The 17,501-nt window shown below is 37.0% G+C and overlaps 2 long non-coding RNA genes across 2 annotated transcripts; one reads left to right on the top strand and one right to left on the bottom strand.

Annotated features, from left to right (window-relative positions):
* Nucleotides 1–1,087: 1,087 nt before the first annotated feature.
* LOC132032570 (uncharacterized) lies at nt 1,088–4,092 on the bottom strand. Its single transcript, XR_009408525.1, has 2 exons — nt 2,965–4,092; nt 1,088–2,565 (listed from the first exon to the last, which is right to left on the bottom strand). It is a non-coding gene; the product is annotated as an uncharacterized LOC132032570 (long non-coding RNA).
* An 8,616-nt stretch (nt 4,093–12,708) lies between these two features.
* On the top strand, nt 12,709–13,693 carry LOC132032569 (uncharacterized). Its single transcript, XR_009408524.1, has 2 exons — nt 12,709–12,957; nt 13,163–13,693. It is a non-coding gene; the product is annotated as an uncharacterized LOC132032569 (long non-coding RNA).
* The last annotated feature ends 3,808 nt before the right edge of the window (nt 13,694–17,501 follow it).

Raw genomic sequence — 17,501 nt, 5'->3', positions numbered from 1 at the left:
GTCGTACATTTGCACAGAGGGTGGAATATGATTGGGAGCCCTTATATTGTTCTAAATGCTTAATGGTGGGGCATAAGTGTCCAAATAATGAGGTTGCTCAGCCTAAACCAACTAAACATAAGGCTGCCAAAATGAAGTAGATATGGCAGAATAAGGGTACAGGGGATGAACCTGAAGATAGTGGCGCTATGTTGGTCCCGAAAGAGGCTAATAGAACTACAGAGATGGTTGCTTCAAAGATAAACCCACCTGTTCGAGTAGACACTAATGAGCAACAGGAGAAGTGCGCTAATACTGGTCCGGCTGATGAGGTTCCATGGCAAGTAGTTAAGCACAAGTCTGGGACTAAAAATACTCAGATGGTTGATAAGAATGCTCATGTTGTTACCTTGGGGAGCTTTAGTCCTTTGACTGGGGATGAACATCAGGACCAGGCTATTGGTAAAGGGCATAAAAAAGGTATGAAGGGGACAGGAGTCGGACCACCTAATGTCTCTCTATGAAGATTACCTCTTGGAATGTAAGAGGCTTTAATAAAGTCTATAAACAAAAAGAATTAAAGAACTATATTAGAGAGCAAGATATTGTTCTCTTAGTTATTATAGAGCATAGATTAAAGGAGAATAAGATCCCCAGGATCATGAAGAAATTAGATGGTAGATGGGATTGCGTGCTAACTGCCTACGGTGATCGAGGCAAGATACTACTGCATCGGAATCCCTAATAAATAAGCTTTGCGATTCGACATGATCGATCAACTGATCCATGGTCTCATTGAGATCAACAACATCAATATTAAATTTGAATTTAGTGCTATTTATGGACTGCAGACAATTAATGACAGGAAAACCTTGTGGACTGAACTGAGGAAAATTCATGGTACTTGCCAAGGACCTTGGCTGGCTATGGGAGACTACAATGCAGTAGCAAGTGTAGGGGATAGAATAGTGGGCAATCCTGTTCACGATAATGAAATTGCTAATTTTAGAAATTACTTGCTTGATACTGGCGCGGTTGAGCTTGTCACGACCCAGCCCCGTGAGCCGCGACTGGTGCCCTATTTGGACACCCAAACAGACTTATCAACCCAAATCGTCATATCAAAGATTTATTCAAACTTAACATACGTTATTTTGCACAAATACTGAAAACAAATGTCATCTTAAGCGGTTGCTCGTACAGAAACATCATATCAAATCCGGTAGGCTGGCGGAATACACATCGCCCAGATATACAAACATATACGAACATAGGGGTCGTTTTGGCCATAATAGCAAACGAGACCGCTTAAGGCACAAACCACACACATATCCGAACAAACATGACCCATGACCCACATATATGACTACAGGCCTCTACAAACCATAACAGAAACACATAACGGGACAGGGCCCCGCCATACCCAAATAGCCATATATACAGAACATGTACAACAGAAGATATGTACAAAAAATATGAGCTCCGGATCAAAAGGAGCGCTCCAAACAGCAGAGTAAGTATCCTACACTGGCGGGTCACCTGAACGAACGTCTGTACCTGCGGGCATGAAACACAGCCCCCGAAGAAAGGGGGTCAGTACGAAAGATGTACTGAGTATGTAAAACATAGAGTACAGAAGTCCAAATCATAAGTGAAATAGGGAGTATGGAGAATGATTACAAAATCAGTATATCAAAGCCTGCTCTGAAAAACATAAATAATGCAAATAAAAATCATGCATAAGGCTCAGGAACATGGTCGCCACTCCGACGCTGGCGCCACAACACATCATACTCCAGAAAATTTCAAATCTCCGTATAGTCCCTGAACATATCATATCATCAAAACATATCACATCATCAGCACACATCATATGCCATATCACATCATAACGCCGTATATAAGCGGTACCCGGCCTTATGGCGAGGTCTCGGGAACCGTAACACATCATACTCTGAGTATAACATAGTGCGCATGATCACAGAACCGGCCCGGGATCCGGCGAACGATGTAATAGTAGTATGCACGAGCGGAGTAGTGCGGAAATCATATGCATATAAGTAAATAAATTCCGAGACTCGGTAAATAAATATGTATATACCGATATCAGGAAGCTCAGAAACAGGTATCGGGTCAATCGGAATTAGTATACAAAAATTACGAGCTTTTGAAGTTCGGAACCTTCTAAAAATATTCCACAAGTCATATTTAGAGATTCAAGTAACAAACATATTAGGTAGCTTTCAAATATCATTATGGATCAAACCAAATGGAGACTTTGGAACCATATATACGTACCAAAATATTTATCAAAGACTTACGTCATATCAATTTTCTTTTGAACGCATTCGGAAATATACCAACGAGGACTTTCGAACATCATATATACATATCAAACCGCATGGAATACTTACGGAAATCAAAGACATCGGCCATCCTAGTGGCGCTAAGAATAGAATTTTCTTTAGAAGCATACGTATACATTATTTGTTCATTCCATAAAGGTCATGCCAAAAGAAGGGAAGGTAAGCTCTACATACCTGTTAGCGGCTATTCGTAACCCGTTCGTCTCGTCACTCTTTCAGCCTATTTATATAAGAGTAACATTATTGTTAGTAACTATATTATCTAGTTTACAAATCCATAGCCTATTTCTTATCGAACCTATATTCCAGCTTATACATATTCTCGTTTAAGATTTTCTATTATCTAAAATTTAGCGAAAATCCGGCAGCACTTCCCCTATATTTTCACCTATCCAAAATTTCCAATTGCTCTCCTATTACCACAACAATACCAACAACAACAATACCAACAATTTCATATCAAACTAGAATTAAATTCATTCTTAAATCACTTCCAAAACAGCCCAATATACATTCGTATACCAATATTTGTATACACTTCTTTATCTTTGTATATGCATAGTATCACGGTAACAAAAATAACAACAACTACAACCTAGCAAATTCTTATTAACAGTACCTTTGTACGTGGCTGTAGTGCTACTGAATATTTTGGGTCGAGCCATCATTTACAAGTCTCTATTGCAAATCTTTTTTTTTCATACTTTAAATAAGAAGGGGATGGCAGCAACACTGTTAGACACACTTTGTTTCTTTCCCAAAAATGAGTTTTCTCCCACAGTGAAGAAAAACGTTGTTCCTTGAATTTAACTTTCCACCCCACGTTTCGTCTATGCATAACTCATTACAACTTTCTTTTCTAGCTTGTACCAAGATGGAAGTCATAATTTAATAAGCCAAAAGAGAGTTATGTGTTTTAGTGGACAGTGAGATCCACGTACAATCAATTCACAAAAGAATTGTTATTACATAGGAAGCCACCACCTGCATATCAGAAAGCATAGTCACTCTATGCCAAACGTGCCGCGTGGAAGTGTTGGACTAACACTTTATCCACCCCTAATTAATATCTCCACTATACTCCATATTTATCCAATTACACATGTAATTAATTCCGTATTTCTCATCCCACAATTTAGCCATGACTTCAACGAACTTAAATATATCTAGTAGAGAATAGTTCTTACCTTATATGCCAAGAAATGATCTTCTTCCACCTTACTTCCCTTCGGGAAAAAAAAGCCCGAATTTAACAACGTGATAAAATAGAACAAAGTGTGCAAAATCCGTATGATGTCCTTGTAATGAATTATATTTTCATTCTTTGCAATTGCAAGCGACGTGCTACAAAATTTACTTGAAAATCACGTTTTTGCTGTGTCCCTATGAAATAAGGTTTCAGCTAGCTATATTCCTTAATGAAAAGTTAAGACAAGATATAGACACTTTAAATCACCTCTTTAGCTTTACATGTGTCAACTTTTGGCCCACCATGCCACTACATCTTTTAATACGCATGCAACTTTCCTTGACAATTTCAAATGATGTTGTGTTCCTTCCATGTGAATAAAATAATACACATGCCAAACATTTAGCTTGTACACTAAATCTGAAAATGTAACCAATCCATATTGGGTCCACATCTGGAAATCATGCCCCTAAAATTTCTCACGTTAATTCATTTGCCTCCCAACTCACTTAAATATTTACCACTTAATAATCTAATCATAATTAATTAATCTATAATCTCCATTAATATTTTCATACTAATTGAAACTTATAAATACTCGTGCACTAATTAAAATTGAGAATTAAAAGTCCCTATTTCATATCCCAAAATAATCCCGTCCTTAACCTATGCCGATTCGCTTAAAAATATTCCAATGTACAAAAATATGGAATGTAATAGCTTCCATATCCGAAAAACCAACTACTAAAATTACTTATTCTTTGCGCACATTTTATGTTCTAGGACGTTGGCTATCAAAAATGGTATCATACATTTGTGTTTTGGATTCTTTGTAATTTGTTTGGTAAGGATGAATATTAAAGTGTAGTGTAATGACTCATTTTTCCTTTACACGTGTGCATTAACAAAAACTATGTTCTTGACTTATACATATCCACTTAATTATAATTAGTACGATTATTAATTTCGTACTGTCCCACTTTATTCCAATATTTAATCAAATACTCGTATAATTAATTTCTTGATCTCAATTAACTTAAATAGAAATTATTTTTAATACACTTCATATACTCATTATCATGATTATGTGACATAGAACTAGTCCATGCCCCCTTTTGGTACACACAAAATATTATTCTCAATCACCATGGTCACACTTGTTAAGACCTAAATTATTTCGGGACCTCAAACTCTTTGTACACCGAGCTCCCGATTTTCATCCTTGAATATGATCGAATTTTTCGGGCTCGGGTAATTTTACTCATATTGGACGATTAAATTTTTCTACTCCAAAAATACGAAATACTATAGCTTGGGCAGTATTTCATCAATTAAATTTCGAACCTCGACAAAACTTATTTTCTTAGATTTGTTTGACTTCAAATATTTATAACACGTCTGTACCATCACTACAACCACCCATAAGCTTGGGAAGATAACCTCATTTTCGTTACTAGTGTCATTTAACTCGCACGCTTTCCGACGTACGAAAATACGGGATGTAACAGAGCTGAAACAAATTGGTAGGCAATTTACGTGGACCAATTCCCATGTATTTAGCATCATTGATAGGGCACTGGTTAATGCAGCATGGATGACACACATGACTCAGCTGGAGGTAATGGCTATGGACCCAGTTTTCTCTAATCATTCTCCTTTAAGCATTGAGTTTCAAGTGCATAGAGGAAGAATGACTAAATCTTTCAAATTCCTTAATTGTTTGGCTGATCATAAAGAGTTCCTTCCAGTGGTGGAAGAAGGAACCAACACAAAAGAATGGTATGCAAGGAGTATGGATGAAACTGAAGGCTGTCAAACAGGGACTTAAAGGGCTAAATACAAAGGAATTCAGGAATGTAGATAACAAAAGAAAACTTGCAAGAGCTAAATTGGAGGAACTACAGGAACATAGGAGGACTGATCATCATGCAAACCATTTTGTTCAGGAAAGATTCGCAAGGCAAGAACTTAAAAAATAGAGTTGTGTGGAAGAGAGTATACTACAACAAAAATCTAGGGTGAATTAGCTAAAATTAGGCAACTCTAATAATGCTTATTTCTTTGCTAGTATGAAGAATAGGGTGGCGCAAAATAGTATTCAGAAGCTAATTTTCAACTCCGGGGATATTATTCAGAAATAGGAGGATGTTGAAGAGGAAATTTCTGTGTATTACAAAGGGCTTCTAAGGTCTGCTGCTGCTGTACTACCTGCTATTAATCCCTTACCAGTGAGAGATGGGACAATACTGCATCAAGAACAACAGGAAATGCTTATTCAACGGGTCACTCAGGCTGAAATTTCAGCGACCCTTGCTGCTATAGGAGATACAAAGGCACCAGGTTGTGATGGAATGAATGCTTGTTTTTTTAAGAAGGCGTGGAAACTGGTAGGGTAAGATGTTAGTGATGCTGTGGTAGACTTCTTTGCTACAGGTACTATGTACCAAGCTATAAATTGCACTAATATTACCTTGATCCCCAAAGTTAGAAATCCCTACAAGTAACTAAGTTTAGACCCATTTCTTGTTGTACTACGCTTTATAAAATCATTTCTAAGGTGTTAACCAAGAGGATGCAAAGTGTGATGGATGGGATTATTGACAATAACCAATCAACTTTTGTCCCTGGCAGAGGTATAGTGGATAATATTGTGCTAAGTCATGAACTGGTTAAACATTATGGAAGGAAGAACATATCTCCAAGATGTATGATTAAAGCTGATATGAGAAAGGCGTATGACTCTGTTGAATGGGCTTTCTTGGAACAGGTTCTTCAAGGTCTGATTTTTTTTGAGATTTTTGTGAGATGGATCATGCAATGTGTTACTACTGTATCCTATTCTGTGCTGGTTAATGGAAACCCTGTTGAGCCTTTTCCTGCAAAAAAGGGACTTAGACGAGGGTGATCCATTATCACCTACCTATTTGTCTTAGTGATGGAATACTTTACATGAATTTTGAAGAGGTTGAGAAGGATACCAAACTTTAATTTTCATCCTAAGTGTGAAAAGCTTAATATTATCCAATTAAGTTTTGCAGGTGATCTGTTACTATTTTGTAGAGGCGATATTTGGTCTGTTGAGCTACTGGTGGAGTGCTTTGCTGAATTCTCTAAAGCCTCGGGACTACAAGCCAATTCTGAGAAAAGTGCTATATATTTTGGAGGGGTTCTTGACTTGGAACAAGAGATCATTCTCAATCACCTAGGATTCTTAAAGGGAGATTTACCCTTCAAGTACCTAGGTGTACCGCTGAGTACCAAAAAGCTCACTTGGATCAATGCCGACCTACATTGGAGAAAATGATGGGAAGAATAAATTCTTGGACTTCCAAATTTCTTGCTTATTCTGGTAGAATTCAGCTTATCAGGAGTGTCCTATTAGCTATCCAGAATTATTGGTCCCAGATATTCTTGCTGCCAAAGAAACTCAACAAAATGATAGAAAGTGTATATAGAAGGCATTTGTGGACCGGAAGCATAAATCTATCCAAAAAAGCATTAGAAGCACACAAACAATTATGTCATCCTAGAGTGGCTGGTGGCATGAATATATTAGACATCCACAGGTGGAACAAGGCTGCACTCTGCAAACTATTGTGAATTCATGCACCAAAAAGGACAAACTGTGGGTCCTTTGGGTGCATACTTACTACATAAAAGCGGGGATCGGTGTGGGATGCTCAAAGCAAACAAACGTCACGGATGATGAATAAGATCGTCAATGCAAAAAATACTTGCATGCTATCTCGTGGGATGAAGAATTTTTTTTATGCAACGAGGCCAAGTTTTCTATAAAAAAAAGTGTACACTTTGATGGGGGGTCAATTCCCTAAAGTTGACTGGAGGAGAATCACGTGCAACAACCTCGGCTGCCCAAAATGGACTTTCATTTTGCAATTGGCGTTAATGGAAAGGCTGGCCACAAAGGACCGACTATTGAAATGGGGAATAATAGATTCAGCTACTTCCCACCTACGTGATAACATAGATGAGAGCCATAATCATTTATTTATTGAGTGCTCTTATTCAATGAGAGTATGGACCAAACTCCTGAAATGGCAGAGCATAACTAGGACTGTAAGACAATGGCAAAAAGAGAAATCGCGGGCAACTAGCAACGCATCTGGTCGAAGTGTGCAAGCAGATATCTACAGGATATGTCTAGCTGGGGCTGTTAATCATATATGGCTCGAAAGAAATGCTCGGGTGTTCTCACAAGGACAGAAGGAAGACAAGGCTTTGGTCAAATAGATTATCCAGGAAGTCTTTGTTCGTGCATCCATGAATAGAAAGATTGCTACCAAGTTAGCCCAAATGAATTACTATCCTTGAAAGTAGCTATGTATAGGAGGATAGAGTGTACTAGTTGAATGAGACAGATTTGAGGCTAGTAGCTCAATTTGTCTGGGAGTTTGTACTAAATTGTTCACTTGGTAAATAATACATTTAGTTACCAAAAATAAATAAATTATCATTTACCCTTAATGAAATGAATGTAACATTCTGCATGCAGGTAGAGTTTTACATTCAAAATTCTGCATAAGGCTTAACTTTGGGTGGAATAGGTCTAACTTTCCTATAAAACTCTGTTTTGCGATTTTATTTTATTTTTAGTCGATTCGGGTTTTATTTTATTTTTTGGGCGAGCCAGGATTCAATCTCAAACCTCATGGTATTAGGAAAATGGCAAAAATTAAAGACCACCAAATTGAGGGGGGGAAATTAAGGGAAAATGTCACGACCCAGCCCCGTGGGCCGTGACTGGTGCCCTACTTAGGCACCCGGACGGACTTACGAACCAAATCATCATAATACCACGTGTTCGGTTTACCGTACATTACTCGTACGGATAATCGAAAGGCGACATCATACAAATGCTATCTGGCGGTCGCCGGGTGCCGAACGTCACGTCGAGTCAAAGTTGGCGAGAATGTACGTCGCCGGACATCTCGTACAAACATGTGGGCCGTATCGTCCATAGTAGCATACGGGGCCGCTTAAGGACGCAAATCGAAATCATATACGGACAAACGGGACCACGTCCAAGCAGATCGGACCCGGACCCACAAACATGACTACGCTGTGGCTCTGCAAACGAAGAGAACATACGAACATATGACGGGACGGGGGCCCCGCCGTGCCGAACGGTCGCGAATGTACGAGAATATGCATAGCAAACCATATATATACACCAAATGTGGGCTCGGAGGAGGGGAGCACTTCAAGGTAGCGAATGGGTAGCCTAAACCCGGAGGATCACCCCGGCCAATCGAGCGCCGTACCGCGCGGCGTGAAACGCGACCCGAAGAAAAGGGGGTCGGCGGAAAAAGTGCGGCGTGTAAAGCGGGAGGTACGATGAATCCAATCATCGCGAGCCGGAGGATACGAAACAAATACGTAAGTAACGGATCAAACTTGTGCGGAATGCGAATGTCCGAACGCAAATAGAAATCATGCATAGGGCTCGGAACGTGGTCGCCCCCGACGCGCTAGTGCTGCCCACACATCATACTCCGGAAGTTTTCAAATCTCCGTACGGTACCCGAACAAATCGTAATATCACACACATCACATCATCACAACATAACGAAGCCATATCACATCATAACACCATAGACGGTAACCGACCCTATGGCGAGGCCTCGGAAGTAACCGTAACGTCATCTTTACCGCCGAATATTTCATAGGGCGCACGATCACAAAACCGGCCCGGGCACGGCCGAACGAAATCATAATAGTCGGCACGAGCAGAGTAGTGCAGAAATCATATGCATATCGAAAGTAAATCCCAAGGCTCGACACAAAATTTTCATATACATATACAATAGCCTCAGAAGGCTCAAGACGAGTATTGAGTAAATCGGAATTAGTGTACAAGGTTACGAACTTTTAGTTAACAATTTTTCGAAAAACATATCGTAGATCATTTTCGGAAAATTTGGCATCATTCATAGTAACGAGCGTTCAAATAACATTATAGGACATTTCAAACGGACCTTAGCATCATAGGCAAACATTTCTTTTTCATATCGTACGAAAATGAGCCAAACAGATCAAATAAGGGAAGTCTCGGCGATTTCATGGGCCCACCTCGGGTCGAGTCGAGGCGGCGGACATAAATTACCAACATTAGGTTCCATAAGGTTATCCGTGACAGTTTCGGAGCAATTTGGATTCATTTACGAAAGATACGAAGGTTTACGCATTCTTATATCCAAAGGTAAGCATTTTGATTCAATTGCGCTGAATGAATAGTAACCAAAATCAAACTCGGATCTCGAGGAGCAGAATTATCCCCGAGGTTCCGTTTTCGGCCTAGTAGGTCTAGGACATGCCATATGAAGAATAGGTAAGCTTTACATACCTTGGTTTCGCCTTACGCTCGTCCAATTTCGATTCCCGTTTCGTCAAAAATCTACAAATGGTCATTGTTACCAATTAGCGATTCCAAACTTTTGTATGTTCAACTTTAATTCATACTTGTCTACCGAAATTTTGGCAGCGTTTCCCCTACACATATGGCATCCCCGAGAATTTAACTCGGCTAGAACAATCAACAATAACCCAACAACAACACCAACAACAATAACGATTATCATAAGTCACAATATACGCAATTAGTCTACTTTACGACATAATGCAAAAATCCTCATTTCGACTTCACACTTTCAAATCAATACCAACATGCTCTCATTTACTACTAATCAAAGTCATTACAATATCATTCGGACGCATTTCATAACATTTCACAAAATATACAAGAATTCCACCAAAACCATAATTCACCCAAAACTTCCAACTTTCGACATAAACTTTCACAACACATTTTCGTCTTCCAATTTCATTAACAACAACCATGATTTGCATCTTACAATTCCATTTCCATAGTTACATAAATCTTCCATAACATTACTAACTTCCTACAACAACTTAACAATGGTTTTTCATGCAAGTTTTGGCTCCTATCCTTCCACTTACAATACAATACTACATCAACACAATTACCATACTAAATAAAATAAATTCATGCCCTCTCCAACTTGTTGCATACGGCCAACACACACACACACTCACAACACACAAAATCTTCATACTTTTCATTTATTTCATAAGGCCATAACAACATAATCAACATACTAACAAGTTTAACCATTTTCCTCCATGCAACTACTCCCCACGACTACAACACAAACACACACCACACGGCCACCACATGCATGCAACACTTCCATAATTCTCATGTACTCTACATATGCTACAACACATACATAGTTCCGCTAACATAAAAAGTAAGAATCTTACCTTTTCCAATTTCTTTCCACTTGCCAAAAGAAGCACTTTCTTGCCTTGAAAATTATACCAACTTGGAGAGCACCTTGAGCTTAGTAGGAATATAGGAAAATTACAATTTTTGAACCAAGATTGAAGGCTTGGAAATTTTCTTCTCTTTTTTTTTTTTTTTTTTCTTTTCTCTTGGAGCCGAATGCTCCTTGTTCTTTTTCTCTTCTTTTTCTTTTAATTTCTTGAAGCTTCTTGAGAGCTTATCCCACTTATATAATTAATCACATGATTAACTATATGGGTTGGGCCAAGGCCACCATATGGCCGGCCACCCCACATGGATTGGGCCTTTGTTTTCATTTTTTTTTTAGCCCAATTTTTGGCTACTTTGTGAAATTCATGAAACAAATTTTCAAAATTCCAATTTTGCCCTTAGTATTCCTCAACATCTCCGCATCCATACTTCCATAACCGGCATACACATATTAAGAAAAAATCCAAACATGACCTTATTCCTTACAAATCAAAGTTATTTCCAAGTTTTCCAACTACGCAAAAATGCCGGATATAACAGGAAATTTCAGAAATATACAATTTGCTCACTTACATTGCAAAAAAAAAAAAAAAAAGCCCAAAACTTACATTGCAAACCTTTAGCCCAAAAACACTATTATACAGTGTTATACACTTATATACAAAAGACAGGTACATTATGTATATAGGTGTTTGAAGGTGTATAATGTGTAAGTATATACACCAAAAAATATTATTATACAATATTATACACGAAAATACGCATGTATACACAATTATACAAATATTGTGCACTTATAAACATTTATACCCACTTATAGAATTTTATACACAATTACATAATATTGTATAAGTGGATATAAACATAGATCGGAATCGATTTTGAATAAGAATAGCACTTTTATACCTTTGAAATACATTATGTATATAGGCGTATAAAATATATAATAGTGTATAAGACGTGTGTATATAGGTAGTAGACACATACAATATTACACACACACATGTTTTGCCATTAAATTTTGGATTTTAGTAATAGTTACTCTAATGTGTTTAAGTGAATATAAGCTAAAGATCTTATTAATTCTAGAAAATCAATATACAAAAGCGAGAAAAGAGATCGATTTCACCGGCAACAATCTAATTTCTCAAAGTAGTTTTAGAGAGACACTCTCTTTGTAATGAATCTAGGAGTGGAAGCGAGAGAAAGGAGGCGAGAGAGAGAGAGATAGAGAGGGGGGGGGGGGGGAGGGAGTGGGTCACTTTTTGTAAGGTTTAAAAAGGTGGGTCAATTTTGATAGCATAATTACCCTAATTAACATACAGTGTAATTATTCCAAAAATTAAAGACCACCCCAAATAAAGTCATTATTGCGAATTGCCCTAGTATAACGTAGGGTATATTTGACCCTTTTTCGATAATACAGGGGTATATTTGGCCCTTTTTCGTACAATAAATGTAGCACTCATTAATATGGGCAATTTGCGGGACCTTAAATTCTTTGGAGTGGTCTTTAATTTTTGTGCCTCAAATTAGTGGTCTTTAATTTTTGTCCTTAAGGCCTAAATTCTGCCTTAAGACAGAATTTGGGCCTTAAGATAGAATTTGCATGAGCGGAATTCTGCCTTGCGATTTTTTTTTTTACTGAGTTGGGGTTCGAACTCATAATTTTGGAATATTCGGCAAAGAATAAAACTTAAAGACCACCAATTTGAAGGACAAAAATTAAAGACCAGCCTAAATGAAGGACAATCTGCGCAAAAAAACAAGCATTAATATCCTTTGCAATAAAGCCCAACGAATCAGCCCACGAATTAGCAATTGAAATATGTTTGCAATAAAACTTAAAAAGCCTCAATTATTACGAGAAAAGGACAAAAATGGTCCCTTAACTATGATAGTAGGTTCAAAATAGTCCCTTAACTATGCACTTAACGGTTTTAGTCCTTTAAGTTTGTTACAAGTTAACAAAAATGGTCCCTTAACTATGAGAGTGGGTTCAAAATAGTCCCTTAACTATGCACTTAACGGTTTTGGTCCTTTAAGTTTGCCATAAGTTGACAAAATGGTCCCTTAACTATGAGGGTTGGTTAAAAATAGTCCCTTAAGTATGCACTTGTTCCTTAAGTTCACCAAAAGTTAACAGTTTTAGTCTCCGACAAACTATTTATCGAACTCTGTTTGTTAGATTTGACTAGAACTGTAAAAAAAAAAAAGGGAAAAATTAGCGAGAACTCACATCTAGAGGTACACATTATTAAAGAAATAGTCAAATACCTCGGGACAAAATTGACGGACGTCAGTCGGTTATAGGAAAAAACCTACAGACTTGATAATGTCAGAAAATGGTGTCTCGAAACACAAAGACCGACGGACTCTATCGATTAAAACTGAGGGAATCTATCGACTAAATAAAATACACTAGACTTTAGAAATAAATTAGAAATAGCAGAAACTAAAAAAGTTGTCACTACCAAAAACAAGCGAAAAAAACGATGGACGGAAACCGATGGATAAAATCGAGGGACACTATTTTTTAATCTTTTTTAATTTTTATTGTTTTTTACGAAAACCAACGGAAGTCCATCGGTTATTTTTGAGGAAAAATGCGCGGAAATTATTTTTAAAAAAAAGAATCACTACACTGGAAGTATTTAGTTTTCTCTAGTTTTCAGTAAAAACGAATCTAGTGTATTTTACTTAGCGAATGGACTCCCTCGATTTTAATCGACAGAATCCGCCGGTCTTTGTACTCCGAGACACTATTTTTTGACATTATCAAGTCTGTAGGTTTTTCCTCAGTTTTTTCCTATAACCGACTAACGTCCGTCGGTTTTGTCCCGAGTTATTTGACCGATCTAGAGTTCTCACTAATTTTTCTCTTTTTTTCATAGTTCTCGTCAAATCTAACAAATAGAGTTCGATGAATATTTTGTCGAGACTAAAACTGTCAACTTATGGCAAACTTAAAGGACCAAAACCGTTAAGTGCATAGTTAAGGGACTATTTTGAACCTACTCTCATAGTTAAGGGACTGTTTTGTTAACTTGTAACAAACTTAAAGGACTAAAACCGTTAAGTGCATAGTTAAGGGACTATTTTGAACCTACTATCATACTTAAGGGACCATTTTTGTCCTTTTCTCCAATTATTACCCCAGTACACAAATCTTTCATATTCCTTGTAGTAAATCATTTTTGTCATTTCTTTGCCCATTTCCCTTCATTTATGTTTAAATAAAATACATTAATAATTCCTACAATCTTTTGGTGAGAAAAGGACAAAAATGGTCCCTTAACTATGATAGTAGGTTCAAAATAGTCCCTTAACTATGCACTTAACGGTTTTAGTCCTTTAAGTTTGTTACAAGTTAACAAAAATGGTCCCTTAACTATGAGAGTGGGTTCAAAATAGTCCCTTAACTATGCACTTAACGGTTTTGGTCCTTTAAGTTTGCCATAAGTTGACAAAATGGTCCCTTAACTATGAGGGTTGGTTAAAAATAGTCCCTTAAGTATGCACTTGTTCCTTAAGTTCACCAAAAGTTAACGAGCTTTAGTCTCCGACAAACTATTTATCGAACTCTGTTTGTTAGATTTGACTAGAACGTAAAAAAAAAAAAAGGGAAAAATTAGCGAGAACTCACATCTAGAGGTACACATTATTAAAGAAATAGTCAAATACCTCGGGACAAAATTGACGGACGTCAGTCGGTTATAGGAAAAAACCTACAGACTTGATAATGTCAGAAAAATGGTGTCTCGAAACACAAAGACCGACGGACTCTATCGATTAAAAACGAGGGAATCTATCGACTAAATAAAATACACTAGACTTTAGAAATAAATTAGAAATAGCGAAAACTAAAAAAGTTGTCACTACCAAAAACAAGCGAAAAAACGACGGACGGAAACCGATGGATAAAATCGAGGGACACTATTTTTTTTAATTTTTATTGTTTTTTACGAAAACCAACGGAAGTCCATCGGTTATTTTTGAGGAAAAATGCGCGGAAACTATTTAAAAAAAAAGAATCACTACACTGGAAGTATTTATTTTTCTCGAGTTTTCAGTAAAAACGAATCTAGTGTATTTTACTTAGCGAATGGACTCCCTCGATTTTAATCGACGTAATCCGCCTTGTCTTTTGTACTCCGAGACACTATTTTTTGACATTATCAAGTTTCCGTAGGTTTTTCCTCGTTTTTTCCTATAACCGACTAACGTCCGTCGGTTTTGTCTGAGTTATTTGACCGATCTAGAGTTCTCACTAATTTTTCCCTTTTTTTCATAGTTCGTCAAATCTAACAAATAGAATTCGATAAATATTTTGTCGAGACTAAAACTGTCAACTTATGGCAAACTTAAAGGACCAAAACCGTTAAGTGCATAGTTAAGGGACTATTTTGAACCTACTCTCATAGTTAAGGGACTGTTTTTGTTAACTTGTAACAAACTTAAAGGACTAAAACCGTTAAGTGCATAGTTAAGGGACTATTTTGAACCTACTATCATACTTAAGGGACCATTTTTGTCCTTTTCTCATCTTTTTGGTTACCACCTTTTATTCTCTTTAAACTACATTAAATTCTGAAATATTAACGTCCTAGAATCTTTTGGTTACAAACTTCTAATTCAAGATTTTGTGCCTTTTTTCTTATTTTTTGCCTTAAAATTTCGAAGAAATAAATAAAGATTAAATTTTGAAGAAATAAATAAGATAGCTTTATTTATTTATTTATTTATTTATTTATTTATTTATTTATTTATTTATTTTATCATTAATATTATTAAATCCATTTAATTCTCATTAATTACCCTCCCAAATGTAACATACATCCCCTTTATACCCATTTACCAAATATTATTAAACTCATTCAATTCTCATTAACTACTCTTTTTCATATACTAGTTTACGCGTACGTGCGTTGCACGTGTCAATAAATTAAAAAAATTATACGAAAAGAAAAAAATATGTAAAATCGTTTGCTAAGTGAAATATGTAGAAGTTATACTATAAAATAGTTTTATCTATGGAGCTATCCTTTCCCATCCTACGATAAAATTTTGGTTGATTATCAAGGTCTCCACAAGTCAAAAAACCTTCTCTAAACCTCTCTCTCTCTAAACCCAATATAGAACTAAACCCTAGCTGCCACCAGCATTGGCTAGAATGGCCGAATCAACGGGTGGGCAACCTCCACCGGTAACCCAAAATACAACCAACAAACAATTTCCACAACCTATTTTTGTACAAAATGAAAATACAAATCCCAACGCTCAAAATCAAACCTATGCAAATTTGTTCAAACCCGAAATTATGGAAACAGTTATAGTTGACATTCCATCAAAGCAAATTACATACGTCAATGGGGAACCATTCATTGCTTGGAAATCCAATGAGATACAACAGATGATAGTGAAGGAGAAATTACAATATGCAGTGATTGGTAAGTTTTCATACGACAACATTGATATTAAAGAACTTAGGAAGGTAATTCCAATACAATGTGGAATTAAAGGAGTGCCAATCATAGGATTGCTTGATGAAAGACATATTCTGATCCGACTAAATTTTCTGGAAGATTATGTGAGAATGATGTCTACCCCTGCATACTATCTAAAAGTTCATGACGTCAATACTGCCAAATGAGACCTCTCATATGGGATCCATGGTTCAATCCAAAGGAAGAGACTTCTAGGGCTGTAGCTTGGATAAGCTTCCCTGAACTTCCTCCAAATTTCTTTGCTAAAGAGGCTGTGTTTTCCATGGCAACAGCAGTTGGGAAACCTTTAACTGTAGATCTGGCCACAGCAAACAAAACAAGGCCAAGCTGTGCAAAAATCAAAGTTGAGGTTGATTTATTAGCAACACTACCAAAGAGGATAAACATTGCTGAAGAGGATGAATCAGGAATACTAAAATCAAAATGGGTAAGGATCAATTATGATTACTTACCAAAATATTGCAAACACTGCAAACTACAAGGTCATGAGGAGAAGGAATGTAGAGTACTTAATCCTGAACTGGCAAAGCAATTCAGAGAAGAATTAAGGAAGGAAAATGCAGAAGGTGTTTCTACAGAAACACAAAATAAAGAAGGCATACAAGGGAGAAGGGGATGGTACAATACTGGTAAGCAAGAATGGATGCAAAGAAGAAATAAATATAAAAAGGATAAATCAGGAGTTATAATTGGGAAAGTGAGTCCAATACAAAAGAATAAGGAGGGAATCATGGTAAATACCAATGCTTTTGCAATACGGAAGAGGTATCAGACAACCATGACAAGGTGAATAATGAATAGGTGCCACATGAAGATACTAGAACATGGATTGAGAAGAGCTTCTATAGTCACAAAAGTCAGGAAAAGAACATAGAAAACAAAATAAAGGAAACAGAATAACCACAAGGGGACATCATCATATCTGGGGATGAAAACCACAACCAACACATACAAACATCAAGGGAGCAGCACATAGTGAATGATTATGTGGAGGATATTGTACCTGTTGAGTCCCAAATGCAGACACCAAGCAAAAGTGTTCAAACAAAACCTGCAACAACAAGTCATCAAGGGCAGGAGGATGAGCAGAAGAACAAGAATACAAATCAATCCAGTGTGAACAGTAGCAAGACAACAGCCACAAG

Source organism: Lycium ferocissimum, chromosome 10 (assembly GCF_029784015.1).
Source record: "Lycium ferocissimum isolate CSIRO_LF1 chromosome 10, AGI_CSIRO_Lferr_CH_V1, whole genome shotgun sequence".
Taxonomy (NCBI): Eukaryota; Viridiplantae; Streptophyta; class Magnoliopsida; order Solanales; family Solanaceae; genus Lycium; species Lycium ferocissimum.
Note: the sequence above shows the minus strand (reverse complement) of the source record. Positions and strands in the feature narration are given on the sequence as shown.